The 22,653-nt window shown below is 39.4% G+C and overlaps 2 protein-coding genes across 5 annotated transcripts in view; both read left to right on the forward strand.

The window, feature by feature from the left end:
• LOC120428674 (dopamine receptor 1) overlaps nucleotides 1-22,653 on the forward strand; it is a 344,147-nt gene that overhangs the window by 285,181 nt on the left and 36,313 nt on the right. The window lies entirely within an intron of this gene.
• Nucleotides 1-22,653, forward strand: part of LOC120427162 (zinc finger protein 497-like) — a 324,949-nt gene that overhangs the window by 45,360 nt on the left and 256,936 nt on the right. The gene's annotated exons all lie outside the window — the stretch shown is intronic.

The raw sequence follows: 22,653 nt of genomic DNA on the forward strand, positions 1-22,653 counted from the left end.
TTCGACTGCACTTGGCTGCAAAAGCTGTAACAAGTTATACCGAGCTTTTTGGGCAAGCATCTTTTTTTTGTGAGTATAGAATTTTCGGTTTATGATGGAATACTTTGCGGCAAGATTTAAAGTTTATTGCAAACAGAGACGTGCGCATTATGCTGACATTTGAGGAGAACATGTACTCAAGTTTGCATCTGAAGGCATCAAAGATAGCTCAACTTTAGCGCATGGAGCATCTCGGAAAACGGATTTGTTATCCTTGCTGCTTTTGCCAGAAAGAGCACTCAACTCATTCACGATAGTTGCACAAATAAACGCAGGCCAATGTTTGTGGAAAACTCGTCTACGACACGATGAAACGGATTTTGTTTGCTCAGCTGTAAAGTCTCACGCTTCCGCGATTTGTGTGCTATCCTCAATCATACACAATTTCGACCAGCACCAATGATTTCGATCGATTTTGCGGTTTGGCAAATTATAGCCGCATAAAAGGTGCGGTGGAAATCCACACTAATTTTCCGCAAATTTTTGGACCTTTCCAAAATTACAGCCTCGTGGGTGGTCAAAAGCTGCATTCAATTCAGTTTCAATGCCTCAACTCCAATAACGATAATTACGAACACCATGTCGATCGATGAAAGTGACACACACAGTAGCAGTTGTCATTTGTTCGGGTTAAAATTGTATGCTTTCAACTGTAGACACTCATCACTGTACGGAAATTATTTTAGTATTTTTTTTTTGGAAATTAAATTAATCTTTGTTGAACATTCTTATAATAATTACATTTCATTTACATTTTAAATGGTATGGCTAAATGGTCTTTATCTTTGTTATATTTTTCGTTTTATTATTATTTGTTCACATTCATTTATTTATTCCAAATTGTTTTACATTTTTGCATTTAATCGAATACATTTGGGTAAAAAAGAAAAAAATCACTTTAACAACTACTTAACAACTAACTTAAAACTAAAATAAAAATTCTTTGAAATATTCAAGATCATTAAAACGAGTAAGCTACGAACTGTATTTCAAGATAAATTCTCCAAGCGTTCTTACTTGTTCCGCACGAGTTTTGCACTCACGCAGTGTTGTTGTCATCTCGATGAAAATGTTCAGAAGTTCTTGTGGTGAAAACAGGTTACTGCTGCCTTCACCCGTTGATGTTGGTTGGTTTTCCCTCGGTTGCTGACTGAAGCCTGGAGGTGTTGTATTCTCTGCAACTTTTTGCCACTGATTCAACGGCTGCAGATTTGGAACCACTCGAGCAGATCCCAATCCAGGTGACGCCAAAGCAAGAAAATCCACGTCCGTGAATGCTGGTGGTGTTTTGCGACGATTTGGTTGGTGCCTCGTCGTCGCTTGCTGCCGAATTTTCAAAAACTCAGCACGTTTTGGGCAGCTCCGATTCTTGGTCGAATGGTCGCCACCGCAACTGAAGCATTTGGCCTCGATGTTCTCGTTGATTGTGTTGCATACTTGAGTTTTGTGCTCACCTCCGCAGGTTGCACAACGACTCTTGATGAAACAGTTCCTTCCACCATGCCCAAACTGCAAACAGTTCGAACACTGTGTCACGTCACGGTGCACTGGACGATAACGTTCCCAAGTCACGATGATGTTGAAAATTGCCCGAACTGCCTTCAGCTCAGACGGCGTTGTCGATCCTTTCTTGAGATGAATTGTACCTGATTGATCACGATACTTGATGTCCTTGTTGTGTCTCGTCATCTTGAAGACTTCGATCACGTTCAACTTAAGAGTTTTGAGCTCTTCTTTCAACACATTCACATCCATGTCGTACAGGCCTCGGAGGACCTGTTTCATGGGGCGTTTACCTGGATCGTCATGGCTGTAGTATTCAATCTTTGTGTTGTTCAGGAAATCCCGAACGTAGTTGTAATCCTTTCTGGTAGGTAGCAGAATTTTGAGTCCATCAGCACACAAGCGAATGGAAGCTCGTAAAGCACCAGATTTGATAAACCCGGTCAGCCACTTTCGCACCGAGTCCAATGACGATGTTTTCACAAAAATGGGTGGCACCTTCTCCCGTCGTTCAAATTCTTCCTTCTCGCTCACGTCCACGGGCAGGGTAGCGAACTGGTTTCCAGACAAATTTTGAGCGTCCTTGCTCAAACTGCCTGGCTTTGCAGGTAGCGCTTCGGCACTCTTTAGCTTCTTCAAATCTGCCGATCTGACACTTGTTGGAGATTTATTGATTCAACTAACGAATGAACTCATTTGTTATGATGGTGTGAGTTGGTACCATTATTCTATCGATTTTGGCACTGAGCCCTCAATAAATTTTGAGAGAACGATTATCTCGATTCTGAATTTTGGGTGCAATTTAGAATGAAAAAGTGACATTACACCAGAAAAGTGGTAAAATTACACATTTCCAGAGGTAAAATTACACCTTTTTTTCTGACATAAAAGATGTACCCCTTCCCAGATGTAATATTACCATGATTTTTTTTCTGTGTAGGTGATGATAAGTAGGCAATTACATTACTATAGAATAACGATAATATATATTCTAAAATCCAATGGATCTAACTATCGATTTAAGACAATCAAACTTCAAAAACAAACTGATTTCGATAATAACTGGAAACTCACTTAACCTCATCGTCCCCTAAACTAACCACCGCGTCTCTCTGACTATACCCAGCGTTATCGCGATGTGGTTGGACATCGTCGGTTCCATAGTCTTCACCAATGCCGATGGTTGTGTCATTGCGACTGGCGAGTTCTTGGAATGGAATCGAACAGTTTCCGGCCACAAATGATGATGGTATGTGACGGAGAACGGTTCCCACATTTTCCGGCACTTTCACAGTCGCCTTCGGCACCCACTGGCGGCCTCTCCCCCATCAGGAGATAATTATCATAACCATCACCATCATCAACGGTGTTGCGGCTTCATTTCGACCAGGCCAGGTGAAAACGGAATCCTCCCCTTAATGGAAGGATTTATGCGAATTGTCACCCCGTGGAGGACGACGACTTTAACGATCCGTACGTGACAGTGGCGGAAGCTCGTTAAAAAGTACTCAAAACTTTAGTATCGAGCGAACACAAAACACTTAATGTGGGGCACCTTTAACATACGGGTACGGGTAAACACTTAATACCTAATATTGAGGCAACTTAGCGCCACAAGAGCAATAAATGCGATTTCCCACCGGATATCTACTTCACGTACTTTTAACGTGCAAGTTGAACAGGATGAAAAAAATGGTACAGCAAGTGCTTCCGCCGTGGCTGCTACCGGTAATCGACGGTAACAAGCGTGAAGATGAAGAATGTACGGCGTGTGGCGCAAGAAGCATCGTGGTGGATGCTGTTGCTGGTCCCAGGTTGCTGGCATATCTGACCTGATATTGAATTTTAGGGGGATGAAACTTTGGTCTGAGGAATACATGGATATACGAGCTTTAATGCAGCACGCCAAGTACTAAACAGTTACTTTAGATTAAACTGGTAGCAACTCTACGAAATTATCTTTAATCTTGAAGTTTGATCACATTCTAACAAACATATATTATTTTGGCTAGTAAATAATCGACAGAAATAATCATAAATCACCTAATAAGAGGCCGCTATAGAATGACAAAAAAATGGATTTTATGAGGTAGGAAAAGTTATCCCACGGCCGGTTATCCCAGGAATAATTCATAGCACTATGGCGGCCATCTTGATTTTTTATGGCATGTGGGATAACTTGTCATGGTTATCCCAGGAACAATTTTTAAGAGAGATTCCAAAACTAAAATAAAACGAACAATTAACATCAACTGGGAATGATTCTGGGCAAAACATGTTGCCCTACATTCCTGGAGCATGAATATGTGGATGTAAATGAAAAAAAAATCCTGAAATATTTGTACATCATATAATTTAATTCACATATGAAATTACTCAAAAATCCTTCTGGGATGGGACTCTTGGTCATTTCCTGGACATGATTCTGGGCAAAACTTGTTGCCCTACTTTCCTGGAGCATAAAAATACAAATTGGCATAAGGCCATGTGGATGAAAAAAAATCCAGAAATATTTGAACATCAAATATTTAATTAAAATATCAAATAAATTTAAAAATCTTTCTGGGATGGGATTCTGGGACATTAAAATATTTTATGTTTAAATATTTCTGGAATTTTTTTCATCCACATGGCCTTATGCCAAGTTGTATTTTTATGCTCCAGGAATGTAGGGCAACAAGTTTTGCCCAGAAACATGTCCAGGAAATGTCCCAGAGTCCCATTTAGAAGGATTTTCTAGTTATTTCATATTTGACAAAAAATATCTGATGTGCAAAAATTTCTGGATTTTTTTTTTTCATTTTGATCCACATTTTGACGTAGACTTACGTCTTTGTCGAAGGTACTGGGGTGTCATTCCAAAAAACCCGGGCCGAAGGCCCTGGATTACTGCGTCATCCGTCAAACGCTTATATCTTCCTTCCCTCTAATCGAATCGACACGATTTATGTGCCATTCGATTCGAAAATTATTCAGCAATTTGCTATAAAACTTTCATTGTTGGCAAAATAGTTTAACTATTGAAACAATTGAATGTTTTAAAATGTTTTCAAAATGCAGAGATTTTGCAAGCAAAATGAGCGCTTCCCACTCACGGACGGGAAGGTCAAGTACCTATTTTGAGGGGAAAATCATCCGAGCAACGCGACCGAGTGTCGGTCGCGAAAAAGGAGGGGAAGTAGCGGGCCGAAATCATACATAAGAACGCGCGCCAGAGCCCATTCCATCATTCACGTCTCAGACGTCGGACCGGCAGCAGCAGCAGCGGCAGCAGGAAAGCTCAGCCCAGAGCAGCAGCAGCAGGAGAGAGACCAGAGCAGCAGCAGCAGGAGAGAGGGACCAGAACTGGAAAAGAAGTGCGCATCGCCTTCTCGTCGTCACCGTCAGCCAGTTGCCTCTCGATGGCCGGACCGTTAGGATCTTTCGTGGTTGCTGTGGTTCGGAGGTGCTTCAATCCCCATCCCTCGTCCCATCCGGGACGAGGCATCAACAAGATGAGGCGCGCGCCTGCTGCCTTCCACCGAGAAGCCTCTCGTGGGTCAAGCCGTGGTTGTGAAACTATCAGGAAGGGGGTGAGGAGTTGCCTCACTCCCCCTCTTTGTTCGAGGACACGAATTTGTGCGCAATCCACGCCACACGTGTCACGATCATGCCCAAGGACATCCAACTAGTTCGTCGCATTCGCGGCGAGCGCTTCTGAAAGAGTTACGTCGTATCCAATTCCAAACTGTCGAAAGAGTTGCCTCATCCCCCGTCCCTCGTCCTACCCGGGACGAGGCAGTGAACTGCAATAATTTCAATTTTAGGAAAAAATTTTGGTCCTCGGGGGCGACGGAATGCACAGCTTTCTGAGGCTGCTCTCGCCCCCAACCCCTCTGCCCTCCCCCCATTCTTCTCTTAGCATTCTTTCAAAAAATCATCCAATAAACGCAATCCATTCCCAAATTGTTAGTGCTTGTGCCCTCAGGGCATCTGCAACGCTGGAATGCATATCAAATTTTGCATCCGGCTTCTGAATACCGAGATCAAATTTGGGTTTTATCATCTTTTGCTCTCGTTTACCTTCAAAATCAATAATTATGTATTGATTCTTGCCTAGAAATGCTAAAAGTTTATAAATCTTTTTAATCCTATTGAAAATTTCAAAGAATTTCATTTTTTCGAAAATGTCGAAAGTTAAACATTTTGCTACCCGATTTGATTCTCACCAAACCCACACATCTAAACTTTACGTAGTCTACGCCATTCCGGTTATGTCTGTGACATAACTACTTTGACTTTTCATGCTCCAGGAATGTAGAGCAACATGTTTTGCCCAGTAACATGCCCAGTTAATGTTAATTGTCCGTTTTTTATGTTTTGGAATCTCTCTTAAAAATTGTTCCTGGGATAACCATGACAAGTTAATCCACATGCCATAAAAAAAGGTGCAGGTGGTTATGTTCTACATGACCAATATGACAAAGAACTTTGTACAAAACTCAAAAAATCATGCTATTTTTATTAATTTTTTTCATTCGTTGCCAATTTATTTTATCCTGAATAATTAATTCTAATTAAATATTTTCAATCAATGGCACCTCTGTGGATATAAATTGGCCATATTGCCCCAAGGCGAATGGTTCGATAAATGTCCCCCCGGTAGAACCTTCCCTCAGGGCCATGGTCACTCCGGGTGTGGCCAATCCTGTCAAAATGGCCATTTTCACTACCAATATCAAAAACCATGCATTTTGATACCCATATTACCCCAAGTCGTATGGTTCGGTTGATGTCCCCCCGGTGGAACCTTCCCTCAGGGAACTGGCCACTCCGGGTGTGGCCAATCCTGTCAAAATGGCAATTTTCATTACCAGTATCAAAAACCATGAATTTTGATACCCATATTGCCCCAAGTCGTATGGTTCGATAAATGTCCCCCCGGTAGAACCTTCTCCAGGGCACTGGCCACTCCGGGTGTGGCCAATCCTGTCAAAATGGCCATTTTCACTACCAGTATCAAAAACCATGAATTTTGATACCCATATTGCCCCAAGTCGAATGGTTCGATAAATGTCCCCCCGGTAGAACCTTCCCTCAGGGCCATGGCCACTCCGGGTGTGGCCAATCCTGTCAAAATGGCCATTTTCATCACCAGTATCAAAAACCATGAATTTTGATACCCATATTGCCCCAAGTCAAATGGTTCGATAAATGTCCCCCCGGTAGAACCTTCCCTCAGGGCCATGGCCACTCCGGGTGTGGCCAATATCCTACCAGTTTGGTCCCAACCCCGTTGCCTTAAATCATTCTGGTTTTCGAGTGACCGTTCTAACAATCTTCGTTAGGACATAATTCCTCCTAAGTTGGTGCACAACCTGTGTCTTTCAATATGCGCATGTGTGTGTGAGCAATAAAATTACCACCGTCGATTCGTCTCTGACGGATTTTCGATCAAAACTAAAATTGTTCAGAGGCTATCTGTTAGCTTAAATAGTTCGCATGAAATGTGGCAACATGGTGCAATTTTTGCTTCGTCTACTGCTTTCTTGGAACTGTCACGCGAGAATGTTGCACCATTGTTGTCACATTTCATTCGTTGCAGATCCCTTCCGCAGTACCCAGCATGCAACATTTTCGTAACGCGCGACATTTTTCGTTTTTCTGGATTGACACCTCACCAGAATAGAGCCCTTAGGACATAGTTCTTTGTCAAAAATCAAGATGGCCGTCATAGCGCTATAAATTATTCCTGGGATAACCGGCTGCGGGATAACTTTTCACACCTTTTTATGGGGGTAATACGCCAACTTACACAGCAGTTGCCACGATCTCTCTTCGATTTGCGTGAAATTTTGTCCTAAAGGGTAACTTTTGTCGCTGAACACGAATTCGTGGTCTTTTTTTATATATATATCTCACGACGGAGGGGCGGTACGACCCCTTCCATTTTTGAACATACGAAAAAGAGGTGTTTTTTCCATAAAATGCAGCCTGAAACGGTGATGAGATAAATTTGGTGTCAAAAGGACTTTAATATTAGGACGCCCGATTGGATGGCGAATTAAAAAGAATTATCAACTTAAAAACAAGAAATGAGTAATAAAATCGATTGATTTAACTTCTAAAATAAAAAAATAAAAGGTCACAATCGCTTTCACCCCTGCATCGATCCATCGGTGGCAAACTTTCCCACCTGGATGGACACTGAAAGATGCTCTTTCTGGTGACAAATCCACTTTTCCGTTGCGTTTCGCACACACCACCAGGCGAGGGGGAGTTTCATATTCCACACGGCGTAACACCATGCAAGCTGTTGCTTTGAAGTTCGCGTTTACCGTCATTCACTTCCGGTTGGAGGCGGGCGGAGAAAATAAAAAAAAATGCTCGGAAGTGGATGGCTGGAGGATACGGCCAAGATCCGCCGTTTATCACAAACTTGGTAGCTTGAAAAGGAAAATTTGCACGGGTGGATGAAAATTAGGAAAAACAAGACACGCTGTAAATTTAGCACTTTGCGTAACCTGCTTATGTTGCTTTGATGAGTAGAAAAATAAGGAAAATTGAGCTCCTCATAATTATGAAACATCCCTGGCACTGACATGAAAAATGCTTCGATAAAATTGTATCAAAATAAAAAAACAGGATTAAAAATCGCGAGAAATACAATTGAATCTTCCAAAAGTATTTTTTACAAATATTAGACAGTTTGTCACTTTTTAGCTTGACTTTGACCAACCAACGGGGTACCAACTAAAAAAGAGTCAAACGCAAAAGTGACCAATAGGATGCAACAAAAATGACTTTTTGACGGGCATTCAGGGGTTTGTTCCGGTAGGCATACTGTTATGTTAATCAAAGAAAAAAAAAGTTATTTAGAAAATCCTCAAAAAAGAGGGCCGTGCCAAAAATAGATGGATGGTCCAATCAGCACCAAACTTGGGATTTCTGATTACTATTGATAGATGAACGTTCCCTCCAAGTTTGGTCCAAATAGGTGAGGGTCGAGTCCAAAAGTGTACTCAGTTGACCTGGAATGACCCACATACCAAAAGATGCGAAATAATCTGGCCAACACGCCAGTGATGTTGAAAATAAACGCTTTAGTGGCCAAAGTGCCTCAAAATTGAAAAAAAAATCTTTTTTTACGGGTTAAATCCCATTTAAAATTGAAGGGCGGAGCACCCGCTCCTGTTACGTCCAATCAAGCTCATATTGGGGATTTGAGCTCAGTATGCCCACCGGAGCAAATCCCTGAATGCCCGCCAAAAAGTCATGTTTGTTACACTCTAGTGACCAACCACCGGGGTACAATCAAAAACAAATCAAATGACAGCTCCAAGCTTGCAATCCCAATCAACTGTCAGCGCATCGGTACGTGCATCAAAGCACATCAAAAAACCAAACCAACTTCAATTATACAACAACAAAAAAACTTCACCATTGTTTTGTCTGTGCAATCCCAATTGAAAAAAAAGTCACAGTTTTTTTCAGAGGCCACAACGCATTTCCTCGGTGGTCCTGTCTGGCACAGACATAGTGACATCCATTTTTCAAGTGCATGGTGGAAAACGAGAAAAATGAGAAACCCATTTCGAAAGATGGGACAGGGACGCGAGGGGTCGCCCAATTGTTGTCTCGTCTCAAAGGGATACACGGGTGGAAATGCACATCGTGAAGGTTGGTAGCTTGGGAAAGTTTTCTCATTTTGCCCGAAAACTACGTGCTTTTCGATTTTGGTTGATGTTTTTTTTTTGCGGGGATTATACTGTTGCACAGGAAACGTTCAGGTGAAGCAGTGTGGCTTAAGTTTTCCTCATTTCTTTCGCGTTATATCACGTTGGATGGCTTGGTAGTTTTATCTGAATAACTTGTTCACATAAACCTATCATAAAATTTACTATGGCAAAATGTCAAATTTATTACTAATAAAAACCATGTTGTGGACACCTCGTAATGCTTCAATTTTCAAGGACATCGTGGTGAACAAAATGAACATTAAACTGCATTGTTTATGTGCTACTCGTGTTGCATGTTCCCATCATCGTCGCCTACTCGGAATCCCCTCTCTGCTGAGAGCAGCTGTCTATGCGGGGTCGAGGGGATCCCCTTCCGCTGACTGATGACGGCTATTTTGTACCAGCAGAACCGTTTTTCAGAGCCTGCTCCTCTGGAGACGTGAGCATCAATAGAAAAAACTAACTTAATCCACCTATGTGGTTGGTGCCTTCCTCACTCTTTTCCAACAATGGGTGATATGTGATATGATGGGTTTGGACACAAATTTCGTCTAATTTCGTTAAGTTCCGGAATACAAAAAAAAAACACACATATCACTCAAGGGCTCATAAGTTGCATCATAAGTGGTCAGAACTCGAGATAGGGTTGCCAGATCTTCAATGTTTTAGACTCGGCCTTTCAATTACCTTACCAACGATGGGTCGGATGATGGATCCGGACATTGTTTACATACATTTAAGTGAGATCCGGCTACAAAAAAAGTGCATAAATATCACTTAAGTGGTCAGAACTCGAGACAGGGTTGCCAGATCTTCAATGTTTTATACTCGTTGGAAAGGTCTTTTGATTACCTAACCAACGATGGGTTGGATGATGGATCCGGACATTGTTTACATACATTTAAGCGAGATCCGGCTACAAAAATAATGCATAAATATCACTTAAGTGGTCAGAACTCGAGACAGGGTTGCCAGATTATCAATGTTTTAGGCTCGTTGGAAAAGTCTTTTGACTACCTAACCAACGATGGGTCGGATGATGGATCCGGACATTGTTTACATACATTTAAGTGAGATCCAGCTACAAAAAAAGTGCATAAATATCACTTAAGTGGTCAGAACTCCAGACAAGGTTGCCAGATCTTCAATATTTTAGACTCCTTGAAAAGGTCTTTCGATTACCCAACCAACGATGGGTCGGATGATGGATCCGGACATTGTTTACATACATTTAAGTGAGATCCGGCTACAAAAAAAGTGCATAAATATCACTTAAGTGGTCAGAACTCGAGACAGGGTTGCCAGATTATCAATGTTTTAGGCTCGTTGGAAAGGTCTATTTACTACCTAACCAACGATGGGTCGGATGATGGATCCGGACATTGTTTACATACATTTAAGTGAGTTCCAGCTACAACAATGTACGTAAATATCACTTAAGTGGTCAGAACTCGAGACAGGGTTGCCAGATCTTCAATGTTTTATACTCGTTGGAAAGGTCTTTTGATTACCTAACCAACTATGGGTTGGATGATGGATCCGGACATTGTTTACATACATTTAAGCGAGATCCGGCTACAAAAATAGTGCATAAATATCACTTAAGTGGTCAGAACTCGAGACAGGGTTGCCAGATTATCAATGTTGTAGACTCGTTGGAAAGGTCTTTCGATTACCTAACCAACGATGGGTCGGATGATGGATGTGGACATTGTTTACATACATTTAAGTGAGATCCGGCTACAAAAAATTACATAAATATCACTTAAGTGGTTATAACTCGAGACAGGGTTGCCAGATTATCAATGTTTTGGACTCGTTGGAAAGGTCTTTCAATTACCTAACTAACGATGTATAGCATGATGATGTTTGGTTCAGTTTACTGCCATTTATTCAACTTCTGAAAATATGCGAAAACACATTTTTATACATAATTTTTGAACTACTTTTCGAAACTTCAAACAATTCAATAGCACCGTATGGGACCCTAAACCAAGTCGAATGCGACCGGTTTGGTCAACATCGGTTCAGCCAGTGCTGAGAAAACTGCGTGACATTATTGGTCACATACACACACACATACACACACACATACACACACACATACACACAGACATTTGTTCAGTTTTCAATTCTGAGTCGATATGTATACATCAAGGTGGGTTTTCGAGCTTAAAATAAAAAGTTCAATTTTGGAGCAGGATTATAGCCTTACCTCAGTGAGGAAGGCAAAACGTGAAAAAAGCGCGGCAAAACTTGTCTGGGACAGAGATGAGTGACTTGAAGCTTTGGTGGAAGCATCTGAGACGATGTTGAAAGCGACGGCCAACGACACGTCGTCTGCTGTGGCTTAAGAGCTTGCCATAATGACCCTTGACCTGATGGTCTTGTTTTGAGATTTTACGAGAGGTATCGTGTTTCCAGCAGAGTGAAACAACTTGGAAAGTGACTATCGAGGTGATAAGTGTAGCTTTTTAAAGCAACGGTTTTTTTTTGTATTGAAAAATCTGTCAGTCTGACGAGAATGTTTTTTTTATCTGTTCGGACTGACAACATTATACAAAGTTTCACGGGTTTTGTTGAATATCTCTGAGCATGTCTCATTAGTGAATCAATAAAGATTGAACTGTGACTTCAGACAAATCAGCTACAAAAGGATTTGCTCGAAAAAAAGAAAACATAATCGTGTTTGCAATGTGCTAAATTGAGTATTCACTTAAGCCTTCATGATTAAACTCAAGCTTCCCGACAAAAGCTTACACACTCTTACTTCAACTAGCTTAGAACCAGCAGAAATCCTACAGCTCTCGTGTACTTTCAACAGTTGCGAAGAAGGGGCATCAAGATTTGTCGATGCTAATCCAATCAATCCGGAATCAATTGAGGGATTACTCACTCCAATCCTGGCCGGCCCCTTTGGTCTTTCCAACGAATCGACTTCGAAATCAGTTCCACAACCCGAGACCACAGAAGCCATCATCGTTGATAGTGCATATCGCTCAAGGCCCAGCACAAAAGTGTACTCCTTCCAAGATTTCCTCCCGAAGGGGCTTCGTCGTCTGGATACCAGCCCGGAGGTGCTCTAGTGGATGCAAATGGGATCAACAGCTCTTCCTGCTGCTGCTGCTGCTGCATCCCAGGAGCTTAATTCCGATGCTGTTGAAATAGTCATGCCGGTGGAAGTCTGCTGCACAGCAAATCCGACAATATCCCTAGTCCCAAGGGGGATTTACTGCTGGCTGCTGCAGATGTTGTAGGCAGAAGACTAAATCGAATCCCGGTGTTTATCTTCAATTTTCATATTTCTACCTCTGCAGCCAAAGTGTTGTGTCTTGGACATCAAAAACCGAACATAGTTTGCCCAATTTCTTAGAGTGCAGGCATTTTAAGTAATTGCATTCGGTCGAGATTGCAGAGCAAGTAAGCCAAGATTAAAGAATCTTTTGTTTGAAAGTGCTCTGTTATGCAAAACTTCCAATGGTTGAAAAGTTAATACCATGAGCTTATAGTGTACAACATTTTTTAACTTGTTACCTGAGAGATTGTGGATGTTGTAGCAAAAATGTATTGGTAATTTGAAATGATCATTTTTTACAAGCTTTCACAGTAGTTTAAATAAGCTTTCAACAGCAACAAAGAGAATTGAATTTTGTCAAGTTTAACGAAAATACGAGTAATTTTTGGAATTTTAATCTTTTTGCACCTCGAATTGCAAGTTGCATCCAAATCCGAGATCCGCGATGCAACCCTTGGAGCAAATCGAGCAAATTCTCTTGAAAAAAGTAGCTCTTGACATTAAAATAACATAATCCACCTATGCTGCTGGTGACTTCCTCATAAACTTTTATTATAAAAAATAAATTCAAAACTCATCTAAAATTTTATATTGACCGGTGTAAATTTATTTGTAGTCGTCTTTTGTTTTTTTTTTTTAGATATTTTCAAAGAAATTTTTCAAGCTTTCGGATCATGTCATATTAAAAAAGAAATATATTAATATAGCTTTATTTAATTTGAATCACGAAAACGAAACTATTGGCACTACGCCCCCCGGGGCATGGCCTTCCTCTAACGTGGGATTTCTGCTCCAGCGCCTCTGACGAGACAGGAGAAACCGGGACCGACGTTTTACTTCACCATCCGATAGAAGCTTAGTGGATAAGGCGGGAATCGAACCCGCGTCTCATAGCATCATCGGGATCGGCAGCCGAAGCCGCTACCCCTGCGCCACGAGAATCACATTGTAGTCTATTTAAAATCCAAAGCACAACCAAGAACAAAAAAAACTTATTTTAATTTAATTTAAGCTACTTAAAAACTATCGTCCTAGTTTAGATTGAAGTGTAGATTATCACCAATTAATATGATTGAGCTAATTCTATGATTTCAATCTTGAAAAACATAACAAATACAATGAAAACATAGATTTTATGACTGTTTCAAAAAATTTCCGAGTTCCGGGAATTCTTGGGATTTCAAAAATATTTTTCCCGTTTCACGGGAAGTTCAAAACCCAGGAAATTTGGACGCCCTTATTAATTTTATAGACTTGCTTCAGCGAACAAAGTCAAACATGTATAGCATAATTTGACATTTTTTTAAATTGATGTCAGTAAACGCTTCAGTTTCGTCAAGTTATGGTGGATTTGAGTTACCTGAACACGCTTCAATCAATAGAATTAAACAAAATTATAAATGTCGGGTATAATTCGTATCAAAACATCTTGGGCAACCATGCGCACTCGCGTTTATCTAGAAGAGTAGCAAAAATAAGAAAGTGCGCATGGTTGCTTGACGTCATGATTCAAAATCCGGACATTTAGTAGCACATCATTTTTGTTATAGCTGACAAAAAATCATGTAATAAGTTGGAAATGAAGAAATATCATCAGGATGTAGTATTAACAGTCAGTTTTAAGAGAATGCATGCAATTTTTCCTCAGAATTTTAAATTAAAATGAATTGTTGTGCTTCGAATTCCGGACACTGATAAAAGCTGATTCGAAATCCGGACACTTTTGCTTCGAATTCCGAACACCCGTTTTTGCTAATGAATGTCACAAATTTGGACTGAAATGTAAGCTGTTAACATCAAAACAATCGATATTTTATATAAAAATTTGCTTTAATTTTAAGGAAATCAAAACCATAAATTTCTGCTTTGCCTTCCCCCCTATGAAATATTTCACGTGAAATGTTTCGCATTTCTGGTAATCTTATACTTTTATTTTATTTAACTGTTTTGATATTGAACGCTGTAGTTAATGTAAGAGAATTCAAGCAAAATATGTTTATAACGATTTTTCATCAGAATTTTAAAATTAAAATGATTTGGTGTGCTTCGAATTCCAGACACTGATAAAAGCTGATTCGAAATCTGGACATATTTGCATCGAATTCCGGTCACTCGATTTTGCTAATGAATCACACAAATTTGTACTGAAATGTTAGTGAAGGGCATTCTTTAGGTCTTAAATAAGCTGTTAACATCAAAACAATCGATATTTTCCCGGTGCTTCGGACGCCTAAGAAATATCTCAGTGAAATGTTTCACATACTTGGTAAACTTATAATTTTATTTTATTTAATTGTGTTGGCACTAACCGCAGCGTTCAAACAAACTTTAAATGGAAGTTGATGTTAGAATTTATCAAATAATACAGTTTTGACAATCATAATGCGAACTCATATTCAAATAATTGATGAAACAAGATGAGGTGTCCGGGTTTCGAAGCGTCCGAGAATTCGAATCATGACGTATGATTTTGCAAACCCCAAAAATAACAACAATCTGGTGAGAGTCATATCCAGATAACAAAGTACGCGCCCCAACCATCCCGGCTATCTGGCCGCTGTGAAATATGCTGGATTAACACTGACGTACCTGTAAGTTCCCCATACATTGTATACACCCTTACCAAAAATCATAACTTTTTGAGTTCCAAATCCCACTTTTCATACGATTTTTTCAGTTCAACCCATATAACCATTTTTATGGTTGTAGTACCTGAACTCAAAAAATCGTATGAAAAGTGGGATTTGGAACTCAAAAAATCATGATTTTTGGTAAGGGTGTACAGTTAATTCAGTATACGACGTACGGGAAACCTACTAGTACATCCGTGTTGAACCCGGTGACGGTGAGATATCCGAAAAAGTTGGGATGCGGACTTGGTATACTGGATATGACTCTCATCAGATTGTTGTTAATTTTGGAGCATGCAAAATCTATTTTTTTTCTTTTGTACATGCTTTTTGTGTACACGTTTTCTCATACAGTATTACATGATTTTGCTCACAAAGGTGATGCTTTTGCATGCGTTTTAACCATCGGATTTTTTGCTGTGCGGCGTGTTCAGGGATCCCAAATCTTCCATAACTTGACAAAACTAAATCGTTTACTGGCATCATTTTAAAAATTGTCGAATGGTAGGTACACATTTTAAACTACAATATTGGAAAAACAAAATATTGAAAATAAAAATTAAGGCACACATACAATTACCTGCCACCAAGCGATAAATTCTACAAATAGGATTACCGCAGTAACAAAAACGGTGTTCTAGGGAGCGCATGTCCATTTACTATGTCAGATTAAGTAATTTAATTTACATGCTCTCATTTTCGGGTCACTGAACAAACAGCAATAAACAACGGGTTTCAGCAATGAGTGCCATTGAACCACCCCAAAGGAATCATTTGTAACCGGCTACTAATTGATTTTTACACAACAATTGGATCGATAAATGGGTTTGGTGGTCACTGACTTTAAACAAACATTTAAACGATTCAGCCTTTGCTTATTGTATAATAAAAATACAATTTACCCTTAATTTGTTCATCGATGCTTACAGTTTCCTACGTTTGAGAAAATGAAGCAATATAAATTCAAGATGCTTTCAAATAACGATGAAATCTCACACATGGCCAGCCAATTCATACCCCTGCTCAGGAATCGCTTCATTAGTTCAAATCACTAGCGACACCCCATGGTCGATCCTATATCGTCAGGGGATTTAGGGTTTCACTCTTCCAAGAAGCTCCCTGTTCGGGCCAATCCAGTGTGTCAAAATACCAGTCACGTTTCCAAATCTCGTCTTATATCCGTATAATCAAGTGGAAAAAAGCTTTGCGTACCAAATGAACGGAGATTGTAAAACTCCATCAACGAGCAGAGCCCGTTACAGCCAAGTGTGAATCAAACACCCTCCCCTTAAGCAGTCTGATTCATTATTTATGCAAATTGGGATAATTTCTTTCAATCAACCATTGTGATGCGAGGTACGAAGCTTTTCCTAGGATTTTCACTGGGAGAATGGAAAAGCCTTTTGAGCTTTGAAAAGGGAAATCTGTGCTGTCTGTGTGTGTGTGTGTGTGTTGGCAGCGCCAAACGACGACAGCATCAGCCAGCAGTCAGAGTAAGCTGCTGATGGTGATGGGAAACTGGCTTAACGAGCCATCACTTGACGAGCCTTTGAAATGGTGCACAAACTGTCCCCCAGGGAAGTGAGGTGCCATTGTTTGGGTGGAGCATACATGAGTAGGGTGCGCCAAAAATGCAGAAAGTCTAGCTAGGTCGGATAGGCGGGCAGAAAATCAAAGCTGTATATCTACAGATGCTCTCCTGAAAATTTCAGCCAATTTGGTTGAGAATTCGAGGTGCCCACCCGATTTGAAGTTTGTATTGGATTTTGGACCCGTTAGTATGGAGAAAACACATTTTTTTACGTTTTATTGCATTAAAATTCCAAACTTTAACCAAATAACATTCCGTACGAGGTGTTTATAGATTTTTATATGGGGAACAACTTTGTAGAACATTGCGAAACGATCTGAGAAGATCTGGCTTAGTTATAAGTGGTTTAAGCTAAGTTGTTTTTCCAGGGTCCAACTCAGCTTTTAACTATAGCCTTTTTATCTGTATGGTAACTGTGATCAGAAAAAATAGAGTGACAGGTGATGGATTTCTTGTTGACAACATTTTCATTTCGAATTCCAATGAAAGAACAGTTGAGGTGAGAATTAGGTATTTTTCAAAGCTTTTTCGTAAACCTTGACCAGTTTTATATCTTTATAGGTCCTTCTGGTGTGTTCGAAAAAGTTTTTGGCCTTCCAGTATGTGTACACCGAATGTGGTCGTGATGTTAACTTCATCGTTCAGGGGAGGAATCTGCACGCTGACCAAAGAGATAGACCAACTGATCGAAGTCCAAGAGGCCGTGTTGTCGATGCGGTTTAACAGAAAGAAGTTCCGTGATAGATAGTTTAGTTGTTTAAAGAAAATATTAAAAATAAATATTTTTTTGGTGAAGTTATTCTAGAGGAAGGTCTTTAAAACAAATGAAAAGCTACATTTTATTTGAACGGAAAATTTCCTAGGTGTAAAATGCACTATTCTGGCAACTACACCAATCGCCAGAAAATTGCGAATCGTACGGATAATGTAATTGTAATGTTATTTAAGGAAATAAAAGTTCGATGATTTGGGTTACAAAACATCAGTATCGTATAGCGCAACCCACCGTTGATTAACCGAAAAAGACCGGCCATTTCAATCCCGGTGTTGGCGAGAAAGTTAAGTGCAAGAGAAAAGTCTTTTTTAAAGTGAGCCATCAGAAGACGGAGGAAATCTCTCTGGATCTGAGGATCCATATCCCGCTAAGAAACGCTTTTCTCGGGATAAGGCTCAGAACGAAAAAGAGACCCTTCTCGGAACGACCGTTAAAGCGGACCACAGGACCGATCGAGTAAGACACCGAAAGCGAAGGAAAACACTGAAAGCTTTGACACTAGCCTATGTAAAAGCTGTTTAGTTTGCGCCATCGCTTATGTCGGCCCGGTTTTCAATGGCCGCACGGCGTCTTTTTCAGGGGGGTAGTATTTTTTGAGAAATAGCAAGAAAACTGTCATATACATATGAAAGTGTGGAACATCCCCGTTCATTTGCGGGGCGAACGAAAATCTTTGGTCGGGAAAAATCAAAGTTATCCTCATTTGAAGTTTTTGAACTTTTTTCCTATGGGGCCAAATTTCGTCTATTTCAATTTAGTATTGTTATAAGTCTACATGGGCATGATTTATGGTTCAGATCATATGATTTCTTATGGGAAATGATGCAAGGAACATTTTTCCTGAAGCACGCAAAGTGATTGAAAATAAGGGAAAAAAGTTATAAAGGTTTTATTGAAAATTTGGGAGATTTTCTGATAAAATTGCACACCCCTTTCCCAAAAACCACAATGTTTTTGATATTCAGATCATTATTTCGATGAATTCTTTTTTGAGAAATGTTTCTGGACCCATTGAGTATATAAATCACTACAGAAAAGTGTAATTGGTTGGGTTTAAGCTCAACTGTATGTCACAGTTATGAATTTTGGATTTCACCGAATCAACATATTTTTGTGTGTTTTGGTTATAAAATGTACCGTTTACATTAAATTTTCACTTTTTTTTGTGAGTACATGGTCCACATGATATGTTTTGTATCTAATTGAGACATGCAGTGTAAATACAATCACAGAGTTTCTATTTCTATGCCTTTTGTTAATTTGTATTTCCATTTGGGCTATATTATTTGTATTGAAACTACAGAGTTGAACATGCAATTATTGGTAATAACATAAATATTGCGTAAAAATCATTAAAAAGTTTAAATGTATGTAAATCTATTAATTTAATCTCAAATAATTGAGCTTAACATACTAAACAAGTCTGGCATCCAAATTTGAAACAACGAACAATACAACAATTAAATTGTTTTGCTAAAAAACACACAAATAATTGATCACAGTGGCAGTGCGTGGCCGAATGGTTACGCTGTCCGCTTTGTAAGCGGATGATCCTGGGTTCGATTCCCATCTGCTCCAACCTTCCATCGGATGAGGAAGTAAAACGTCGGTCCCGGCCTTGGTTGTTGTTAGGCCGTTAAGTCATTTCAGGTGTAGGAGTCGTCTCCATGCCATAAGTACAAACAACACACCAAACCAAGCCTACTCCGGTGGAATCGCTGGCGGCGGTTGGACTCGCAATCCAAAGGTCGTCAGTTCAAACACTGGGGTAGAAGGTTCCTTGGAGTAGAAAGAGGTTTGGGTGCTCTCCCCATTCAAGCCTTCGGACTCCTAGGTTCGAGCAGAAACTTGCAATAGAGACCACAAAAGACCTGGGGTCGTTAATGTGGATGGTTTGATTTGATTTTGATTTACAATATTATCACCTGACCTCAAAATAAGTACGAGATCTCTTGTGAGGTTTAATAAGACTAATACAAATGTGAAAATCTAATGGAAACGGTACATTTTATAACAAAAACAAACAAAAATATGTTGATTCGGTTGAAATCCAAAATTCATAAAAGTGGCTTACAGTTGAGCATAAACCCAACCAATTACACTTTTCTGTAGTGATTTAAATACTCAATGGGCCCAGAAACATTTCTCAAAAAAGAATTCATCGAAATAATGATCTGAATATCAAAAACATTGTGGTTTTTGGGAAAGGGGTGTGCAATTTTATCAGAAAATCTCCCAAATTTTCAATAAAACCTTTATAACTTTTTTCCCTTATTTTCAATCACTTTGCGTGCTTCAGGAAAAATGTTCCTTGCATCATTTCCCATAAGAAATCATATGATCTGAACCATAAATCATGCCCATGTAGACTTATAACAATACTAAATTGAAATAGACGAAATTTGGCCCCATAGGAAAAAAGTTCAAAAACTTCAAATGAGGATAACTTTGATTTTTCCCGACCAAAGATTTTCGTTCGCCCCGCAAATGAACGGGGATGTTCCACACTTTCATATGTATATGACAGTTTTCTTGCTATTTCTCAAAAAATACTACCCCCCTGAAAAAGACGCCGTGCCTCCATTGCTACCCTATAGCACTAGTCGATATAACGTGCGCGGCGTTGAAGTGTCAAGCTGCCACCCACAAGTCGTAGTCTTAAATTCCGTTTTCTCTTTGATTGTCTCTAATAAAGCCCATCTCTTGATATTCCCCAAAATGGTTTATTTATTTGATCTACGTAATCTCCGTCACTTAAAGTAAGCTGACTCTGATTTTCTAATCTAGGGCAAGTATTAGTGCCAAGGTAGCTTGCCGACATCCATAGAAAATTGGAGCCTTTGGCCTGTTATAGAACAATATCCTCCATCACCGTTGGACTACTGCTGATGAACCGCAACCTATGACACCCGCAACGGAAAGAAACTTAAATTTCCACAAAACGGCCTATTCCTCCTCGGAACACCAGAAGGACCTATAAAGATCTAAAACTGGTCAAGGTTTACGAAAAAGCTTTGAAAAATATTTAATTCTCACCTCAACTGTTCGCAATGAAAATGTTATCAACAAAAGTCCTTCACCTGTCAGACAATTTTTTTCTGATCACAGTTACCATACAGATAAAAAGGCTATAGTTAAAAGCTGAGTTGGACCCTGGAAAAACAACTTAGCTTAAACCACTTATAACTAAGCCAGATCTTCTCAGATCGTTTCGCAATGTTCTACAAAGTTGTTCCACATAAAAAAAATCTATAAACACCTCTTACGGAATGTTATTTGGTTAAAGTTGGGAATTTTAATGCAATAAAACGTAAAAAATGGTGTTTTCTCCATACTAACGGGTCCAAAATTCAATACAAACTTCAAATCGAGTGAGCACCTTGAATTCTCAACCAAATTGGCTGAAATTTTCAGGAGAGCATCTGTAGATATACAGCTTTGATTTTCTGCCCGCCTATCCGACCTAGCTCAAGCTTTTTGCTTTTTTGGCGCACCCTAATACATGAGCCCCATGTGAAGACCTGTTGTGTGTGAAAAAATAGGTTAAAATTTTTAAAGGTCGGAGGGAAAAAGTATAACAATCCTCTATCTTGATTCCTTAATCATAAATGACAGAGGTTATAAAACTAAATCTATAAAATATATCTTATAAAACTAAATCATAAATCATTTTAAATATTGGATTGAAAAAAGTGTTTTAAAATTCATTTTACACCATTCCAGTTTATTTGCCATTATTAGTTTTCTGAATATCTGGATATAATTATTAGGATGTAACAAAAATGACATTTTGGCAGGCATTCCAGGGTTTTTTTTCCTTTGGGTATACTGAGCCCAAATCTCAAATATGAGCTTCATTGGACATAACAGGAGCTGGCGCTTTGCATTTGAATTTTAAATGGCATTCAACCCGCAAAAAAAAAAGATTGACCAGTGGATCTGGCCTACACGCTAGTGATGTTGAAAATAAACGCTTTAGTGGCCTCAAAAAGTGACATTTTTAAAAAAATATTTTTTTTACGGGTTAAATCCCATTTAAAATTCAAATGCAAAGCGCCAGCTCCTGTTACGTCCAATCAAGCTCATATTTGGGATTTGGGCTCAGTATGCCCACCGAAACAAACCCCTGAATGCCCGCCAAAAAGTCATTTTTGTTACACTCTAATAATTATGTATGCTGAAAAATGCATTTTTGCAATTCCGTCGTGAAACTACTTACTTTTCCTGTCATTCTTGAACGACGAAATAGCCTACTTTTCTGCACCAAAAATAACAGAATCGAATAGCAACACTTTTCAAAATAAATGCTGAAAAGTTCTACTTTTCAGCACTCAAACTTGTTTTGAAAAGTAACACTTTTCAACATTTTTTTGGATTTAAACGATTTATTGACAAAAAAAATTAAAATTTAACATAAAATTTCACTCAGTGTGTGTTTTTTTGGAATTGCAAAAAATGTTGTATGAAACTCGTTGCAAAACTTGATTTTTTCAGCACTCTTCGTATTTATCCAACTCAGTGAACCTCGTTGGATAAATGTACGACTCGTGCTGAAAAAATCCTCTTTTTGCAACTTGTTGCATAAACTACTATTCGAATTGTTTTCAGGAGAACAGACGTAGTTCATTGAAAAAAATATTCGTGTTACCCCAGATTTTTCGGGCCGATTTTTACATAAGGGACCATCCATAAACCACGTGGACACTTTGGGGGGGAGGGGTAGGAGATTGTCCACGCTCCATGCAAAAAAGAAGTTTTTTTTTGTATGGACAATTGTCCAAGACGGGGGGGGGGGGGGTTGAGATTTCCAAAAAAATGTCCACGTGGTTTGTGGATGGTCCCTAAGTCGTAAATCTTTGAAACAAAATTCCCATTATTCATGGAGAGTATCGCGGCCGCACTTACAAAGTGGATTCATTGATTAGTTTTTCAACATAATGTTAACATGTTAAGGTTAATATACATTTTTTGTACATAGTTACACAACTTTACAAAAAAAGAAGACGAGAACCATGGCTTTAGGTTTGGACATAGCCTTTTCATTCCATGTCGAATTTTTGGGATGCAATCACTCCACTTTATAATTATGTTGCCCTGTTTAC

Source organism: Culex pipiens, chromosome 1, assembly GCF_016801865.2.
Source record: "Culex pipiens pallens isolate TS chromosome 1, TS_CPP_V2, whole genome shotgun sequence".
NCBI lineage: Eukaryota > Metazoa > Arthropoda > Insecta > Diptera > Culicidae > Culex > Culex pipiens.